We start from the raw sequence: 8,719 nt of genomic DNA on the forward strand, positions 1-8,719 counted from the left end.
ACGTACTAGTGTTAGCCTAGACCAGACATGGGCAAAGTCGGACCCTCGGGAGCCGGGGCCATAAAACCCCATTAGACCCATTATTAAAAATACAATACCCCAATCGCGTGGAGCCCAGCGCAGTCAGGGTGGGAGTAACAGCGTGTACGAAGTGGGGCGCAGTTAGAGAGAGAGAGCACCGCGCGCTTTCCTTTCAAATTCAAAAAAACTTACCGCCTAAAAATTCAAACAAATTTTCACCAATTCAACGTGGTAAATCCTCAGTTGTATCAGGGGTAATGATTCAAACATCATGGTGCCAGAAATTGATTATTTCTTGGTTACCTTAATATTGAATAATTATTTTAGTAAAAATTGGAAAAAAATGAGATGTCAGTTCTTTAAAATTTGCTAGTAGTCAAACTTTTTCGAGTTGATAGCACAAAAACAATTCAACGGAAACTATTATCAGGCTCGCCCGATAATTCCATTGGAACTTTATTAGATTTCTATGAAACGTATATAAGTTTGTGATCGTATTCTTTTAGAAGTTTTTTTTTTAATATAAATGTCGCACAGAAAGCTCTGCGTTTGAAACGAATGGGATTTTTCCTTACATTTTAATCTATTTTTCTTATTGTGTGCCGATATATGAGACAAAGAAGACAACTCAAAATAATTTTACCATGAAAATTTACCATGAAATAAAGTCAAAAAGTCATAAAATTATGGAATTCAAATTTCTTGTTTTCTTGTGGTTTTCACGGTAAGAACTCTTTTAAATTTTTAAAATACTGCTGAGGGAAGGTTCAAACAGTATTAACAAAAATTAAAAAAACTTTTCAACAGTTTTTTCAATTAATTTGCTGCCGAAATATTCAATTCAGAGTAATTCATTCAACGGAATTTTATGCGGAAGTTGTTAAAGGGAAAAATGATTAATTGATATTTTTTAACAATGCAAAATGCAGCAAGAAAAATATTCATATTTTTCGTTCAAAAATTCAAATTTTTGCGCGTTGACTGACCTAACGATACCCACACTCTAACCCAAGCATCGTGGTCTCGCCCCTCCAACTACCTGCACGGTACAATAGGACCCCTTTTTTTATAGACATTGGCCTAATTGAGGTTGGGAGCTAGGTGAGCCGATTGAGCGCACTTTGCCCATGCCTGGCCTAGACCACTAGTCAATGATACTTTACTTAAAACCTCTAGAGAAGAATAATGACATCTAGGGAAGTATTGATCACTGTTTCTTCCTTGAACTTTGATAAGTTCATAGAGTTTAGGTTGTTTTTATTTTTATATACGGATAGATATGCGTGGGTTCTTTTATTTGAGTGATCAATTAAAACAGACGTAACAGTATTACCCAAGACCACTAGAGAGTCTTATTTTACTTGAAAACTCATGAGAAAAAACATCGCATCCGAGGAAAAATTAATCTGTTCGTTTTCTGAATTTTGATAAGTATTAAAATAGTTTATGTTCTGTGTTTATGTTTTGGTATGTATAAATATCCATAACGTTTCAATGGATTGATCAATACAGAAATTCAAAAGGATAAGACCATAGGTCAACAGTACCTTACTTAAAATGGCTTGACGAAAAACAGTATCTGATGGAGTATCTGGTCGGTATGTCTTCCTTGAACTTTTATGAGTTCCAGTGTTCATGATCAGTTTGTTTTATACCTATGTATGGATAAGCTTTCAGAGCTCTGTGCTTATTTCGTCAATAGATCATTCTGGTCACTTATTTTGTAACTATTTTATTATTTATCCAGTTGTACGTTTATAATGGCGAAAGGAATAAAATGATACAATTTTCTGCTATTTGGCACTCCTTTTTTTCCCTCTTCAAATTGTAGTGAATTAATAATTCATTAAAGAGTTCAACGTGTTTGCCAAAATGTTATTGATTTTATGAATTTTCCTTTTGTTAGAGGAATTTTTACCCAAAGTATCGATACTTTAGTTCGGTACGATACACTGTATCGATACTTTTGTGTGTATCGTGAAACTCTGGATGGAGATACAGAGGGGCAAAAGAAATGCCCCCGAGCACGACACGTCCAGCCCCAGCATGTCGCGACCAGACAAGAGACAAACGAGTAATCCGGCGTCGTACAGACAGGCTGCGACAAAAGTGATCTGGCTAGCTCTTGTTCCAGAGGGCTACCCGGCAAAGAAAATTTCGCCGGAGGAGTTGAAGGGCCTGAAAGGACTTGTGAAGTCCCAAATCCTCCTACTACCAAAGGGAACCAAAGCCCCGACCTTTGAGGGCATGTGTGAGAGAAACGGAACAGTCATTTTTGGATGCTCAGATGAAGAGACGGGGATGTGGCTCAAAAGTCTACTGCCCGGAAACCAAATAGGAGACACGTGGTTCGTGGTGCTCGACGCTGCGGAGCTGCCAAGGCGCCGCAGAATGGTAGTGCATGTGGAAGACGAAGAGATGTCCGCCAGGGAGGCGATTGACCTCATGGGCAGGCAGAATGTGGGACTCGAAACTGGTTCGTCATCAAGGGCAGTGGAAGGAAGGAAACCAGGAGGGCTCATTTTGCTGCCCTTGTTGGCGACAAAACATTGCAATGCCTAAAGGCTTGCAATTTCAAACCTCATTGCGGAACTCAAAGAGCATCTATTCAGAAGCTCAAGAAGAACCGCTCTGAGGGACAAGGAGAGACCGCGGAAGACAAAGGAGCCCTTCCATGGCTCACGGGTCGATCGAAATCGTCCAGATCAACTTGCGTCACAGCAAACAGCCATAGCTTTCATCCAAGAACCGTGGTTTGTGGATGGAACTATCAGAGGCCTGAGAGGATGTCGGAAATTGTTCCACATGAACCTCAGGGAACAAAGTCTACGGGGAGAATATGCATCCTGGCTAAAGGGATGGAAGCTACTCTCATACCGCAGCTCAGCAAGGGGGACTTGGCCGTAGCCAAGTTGAAAGCCCAAATACGTGAGAATGAAACGTTGGAATATATGGTAGGATCAGCTTACCTAGCTTATGACTCCAATGGTCCCCCGCCAACACCTGAGGTGGGGGCGCTGAAGGCCAGAGTAAAGGACGAGGGAACAGAACTCCTGCTTGGTTGCGATGCGAACTCACACCATCGGGGGTAGGGGAGCTCTAACACCAATGCCAGGGGAGAAGCCATACACTTCATGATGGTCAGCGACCTGCCATTTCTGAACAGGGGGAGCGAACCGACCTTCATAGACTGCAGAAGGCAGGAATCAAGGTAGGAATTCTGGATATCACCATATGCTCAGCAGGCATGGTAGACTTGGTTAGAGACTGGAGGGTCTCTAAAGAACCTTCGGGCTCTGACCATGGTCCAATACACCTTAAGCTGAGTGACAGAGTAAATTCTATGCAGAAGAGAAATCCGAAAAAAACGGACTGGGCGGGGTACGAGGTGGAACTCTCATTGAGTACCCAGCAGGTTCGAGAACAAAGAGCGACTGGAATATGCGGCTGAACCTTTTGAAGAAGCAATCAGATGCTATTCTGAAATTAACAATGCAATGCGCGCCATTAAAGGAACCGAACAGGTGAGCTGGTGGAACGCAACTCTAGCTAAGCGGAGAGACCAGGTATGGAGGGCGTGGAAGAAAGTGAGAAAATCTTGCTGTAATGTACGCAAGAGGAGGGTCATGGAAGAACGTAAACTACTACGGAAGAAATACAACAATGCCGTGGCGAAAACCAGGAGAGAAGGCTGGAAGAGGTTCAGCAGCGGAGTCGAGAACCTGTCCGAGGCCTCCGGGCTGGTTAAAGTACTGGCGGGTCAGGGTGGCGCCAACCTAGGCTATTTAATGACGCCAGATGGCAGCTATACCTGAACCTCGGAGGAATCTCTTCAACTTCTGCTTGAGGAGCACTTCCCTGGCTTCACAAGCACGGAAAGCGTGAATGAGGCCGCAAAGGAAACTGCAAGCCGGTATAAACCAGAGGATTGGGCTCTAGCAACCGAAATCGTGCAGGAAGGCCTGCGGGAAGGCCAGGGCGATCATGCCTGGCCCCAGCAAGAAAAGGTCGAAACACCTACTGGCCATGGACAGGAAAAAGCTGTCACTACGATCAGCCTGCTCACAGGACATGGCACATTTTAATTTGCAATTCATCATTGCAAGTCATCGGCATGGACTCGGATGGGTGGTGCAGATTCTGTACTGAAGCCAAAGAGGACAGTCTACACATCCTATGTGCCTGTCCGGCTCTAGCAGCGATGAGACTGCGCTGGTGGGAAACTGCCCCCCACACGGCAAATCAAGTCGCGAACAAGGATGCAACGGATCTATTAAGACTGGCGACAAAAGCCGGGCTGAACATATAATCCGTGCATAAAACAAGCGGAGCTACAATAACTCTAATCTGAGTTCGACGACATTGGGGAGGCTAGTCCGACCATCCGCGTACTTAAATCTAATCTAATCTAATGGGTTCTTTATATATTATGGAAGCCCCGAATCAGTACAGCTACCGGTGCAATTGCATGCCTGTGAGGCAGCATCACCCGTGCCTCATCCTCCTGATGACACAACCGCAGAAAGTTGAGAAACTCCCTCAGCAATTGATGATACCGTCCTTCCTCTAACCAAAAATTATACCTAAATTGAAAAAATGATCAGTTATTGTAATAGATCACTTGCTTTATTGGCATAAAAATCTATCCGAGGTACGCCATCCGCTTCTCAACTAAGACCTTCGGTTACCAACAGAACCTCGAACTCGAACCCCGCAATCCAGAGGTAGTTTCGGGGTATTTTTTCCCAGCTTTCTCCAACTCGCCGAATCACCAATCCTCCATCCTTTCATACTTCTCTTCCCACCCTTGGCGCATCTCCGGGAAAACATACACTTCTAGTTACACAGTAGAAACTTACTTATTACTTCGATGTATCGAGACATACTAAAGAAACGAACGGCAAGACAACGTGGACCACTCGTTCGCTACATCTCTCCCTTCAGCGTCTAAGCCTCTACAAGTTGTCCGTCTCACTCCAGGCGTCGGGCGTATAATCTCCAAATGTTTACATCTGGAGGATGATGAAGAATGGTGCATTGACGAACATTTCAGAATGTTGTTTATTCAATATATATGCGTAGATATTTTTACGGAATAATAATGCTAAGTTTTCAAAGTATAGATGATACATAAACAATAGTATTTCACAATTCTTTGAGTTGAACATTTTAACCTTATAAATTAAAAATAATGAAATAATGGAACGCAAGTGTGACGTTTGGAGTCTGCGTTGCCACCAATTTAATTTCCCTTTATTGTTGCTGGGCCACTGAATAGCCCCTGAGCAACACTCGTCGGATGAACTCCGGGTCGCCAAACTAACCCTCTCGTTGGCTAGCTGCTGCGGGTTGAGCTCACGGGGAGTTCGCTTGGTAGGGATTCGGGATGGGTGGTTCTGGTGTGAATTCACTGACACCAGAGTTAAAATGTGTAGAATTGTATTGTGAAAAATGACGAGGTGTATACACTGTATCACCCAGCGGGTTCAGCGTGCGCGGTTCTATAAGTTATACGCGTGATAGTCGGACCACTTCCCAATTTGTCAATAATGATTAAGTGCTTGGGCCATGGACACGACCATTCTACTTCGCGTCTAGTTTTGCTCTGCTCCGCTGAGAGGCCCAGAGAGGCTTCAGCCCATCAATGCTTAGCTAAGCATTCTCACGGGTGTTCTTTGTTAAAAATCTGTCTACGTCGTTGATGACGACGTTCCAGCAACGTCAGAAAATCCTTTCGACCAAGCTGGACTCCGTAATCACCGTGAGACTGTTTAGCCAAGCTATCATGAACTGGATCCATCTCTCATCGGATCCGGTTCGTTTATTTGATAATAATAAAATTATCGACGTGAGTCAAGCTCCTTACGTCACACTCCCCTGCTAAATTTATTAGTACTCCCGTATAATAGAACCAATCATAAATGGGAGTTTCCTTGCCCGTACATAACAATAATTAAAAACAAAAGCGTTGGTAAAAATTTAAGAGAAACCTGACGGCTGAACCTTTACATGATAACGGATACAAGGTTACATGTGTATAATAATGTATAATAATATAATAATGAGGAAAAAAAAAGAATAGCTTATGGCCAACGATAAGAGATATCCAGTGTACCGGCCCTGGCTTCTGTTGATAGTCTTTGCCTGCCGCCTCTCTTTTTTTTTTTTTTTTGTTTAACCAAGTTTTTATTAATAGCAAGAAATATTTACAAATGTACATATATACAAACCAGTCTAGAAAAAGATTAATGGAAAAAGTATTTAAGTGAGACTTATATAATTCCTCTAATTGCCATCTAGTGGCTCTCGAAAGGAAACAGTATGTGGTGAAGTGTACATCTAGATAAACATATATATAATGGTGATGAGTTTTACAAATTAAACAGTAAACAGTGTATAAGTTTGCAAGTGTTTAAGCCCAAAAAAAAAGAAAAAGGAGAAATATAAAAGATTCTAAGTGCGTGGAAAAAAACAGGCTTACAGGTTATGGTAAGAAAAAAAGTTAAGATGAGAGATGTTGTTCTAACATTTTTCAACTAGTGAAAAATGTGTGATATTTAGGTTAAGTGAGTGTACAACTAATTAATTATTAGGTAAGGCATATTTCATGTCTATTTCAGGAGAGCGTGACATCAATCTGAGGCTTTTAGGGGATGGTTTTTTACGGAGGTTTGAAATTCATCCTAAAACATCGATTATTTAATCTACTTCTGGCGAGGGTGCGATACTCATCAGAATTTTTATAAATAACTTGCCGATACTTCAATTCAGGTATATATTTATCGGTATCATTTAACCACCAAAAGTCTCTCCTTATATTAATCCTACTGAAATCATTTTCGTCAATATGAGGGATTTCTCTGGAATAAATGAATTTAGGATCACTTAAGGATCCTATTGGGATCCTTTGATCACACCTATGTCTCGGGATGTGATACAGGATAGGCCTATTTTCTTTATCTTGCCGCCTCTCTTTTCTGTGGCGTCCGCGCAGGTCTGGCCCGGACCTACCATCCAGTGAGGCGCCCCAGCGCAGGGTGGTTCGCTTTTGGCGGCTGTTTTCCCCAAGCCATGGCGACCAGTTTCCAACGTTCGGGAATGAGTCTAGCTATGAATCTACTCTCCGTCCTCCGAGGTGGGGATGGGACAATCGTCATCATTTCGGGAGGAAGTTGCTCCATCATGTAGTCTCGATCTGCACCAAGTGACTGGGTCCGCATTAGCTGTCTTGTAGGGGGCTCAGCTTCGGTGACTTCCGTGATGGTTGCTCTGGATGTTGACCGATGAGTTCTAACGGGGAACTCGCTATACCTCACCACCTTGTCTTGGCGGGCTGGTGAGGTGGATCGACTGCGAGAGCGGTGTCTCTTCTGGCGCCGGCGCTGCTGTGTCCCCTCTCGTCTGGCAGTACCTGGAAATGTCCAAAGTCCCCCACATATGCCCATGATCCTTGACCGGGTTGAACATTTATGAGTATCCCGCCCATCAGCAAGAAAACCCCCCGTCCGACTCCCGCATATCCCAGCCCGTGTTCGACACGCGTGAACCGTCGCGTCACGTCTCTCTTTTGTGCCAGATCCCTAGCTCTTTTTATATGGCTTGGAGTCCTAGGCTATCCCTCTCAATGTTTTTAACCCCTTGGTCGTCTTGTCTCTTTCGGGTCTGTACGTCATCCGCTAAAACCTCGGAAATGCCTTCCCCTCCCAAGCCGCGGATGGCCTCCTCAAGTACTGCCGAGACATTGAGGATGGCTCTATCGAGAAATTTCGCTCCATGCTGCCGGCGCTTTGGCCTCGCCAGTTTGAGGTAGGGTCAGGGTGCCTCTGCCCCGGATGATCCTCGTGCTCGGTTCGCGCCCTTTGCAATTGATTCACAATTCATCCTCGTCTAATACTGAGAACACCCACGTGTTTCTATCCCCGACCCTTTCCCAGATTGTCTGCTTCATAATTTTGACTCGAATGTCACATATGTCGGACTGCCTAAATCGGGGGTTAACAATAATTTGAATTTCGCAGTCCTCGCTCCGGTTGATCTCTCGAATGGGGCGCGTGGCTTTACAAATGAGGCCCCTAGAGCTCTTCCAGCATAGCTTTAGATCTTCCTCGTCGAACTTGATGTAGGAATCCAGGCTTTCCGCGATTGCAGTGTAGGGATAGCTTGGTATTATGAACACACCGCTAGGCAATGTTGAGTTCGCGATTTTTACGAGCAGGGCCATGTGTTTGTATAACGTATATTGAGTTAGGGTTACCATGGGAAATGTTAAAATGAACACTATCTTGTCTTTGTGATAATTACCCGTGAGTTCCGCGAGTCTTAAGAGTTTCGTGATATGGGAAGGTTCTAATCGGGCCGGTATTTCTACCCCTTTTTGGGTCTCTGAGATTTCCAGAGCGGCCTTAATGAGGCTCTTTCCTATCGAAGGGTGGAGCTGTCCTTTCCTGGCGAACAGGATGGAGTTTATCAGGGTTTGCATGTCCACCTCATACTGAGCGATCTCGGCATCCAGTGTGTTTAGTAATCCGGCCAATGTTTAATTATATGGGGTCTTTTCTAGCCGATCAACGAAGTACCCTACCGCGTGATGCATGGTTTGGTTGAGGAGTTCCACGGTTTCCCCAAATCTGCGTACCTCTGTTTGTATCCTCTCGAACCCCGAGCGGATGATGTGTATTTGATTCGCTATGAGCATTAA

The sequence above is a fragment of the Fopius arisanus genome, unplaced genomic scaffold (assembly GCF_000806365.1).
Source record: "Fopius arisanus strain USDA-PBARC FA_bdor unplaced genomic scaffold, ASM80636v1 scaffold00047, whole genome shotgun sequence".
NCBI lineage: Eukaryota > Metazoa > Arthropoda > Insecta > Hymenoptera > Braconidae > Fopius > Fopius arisanus.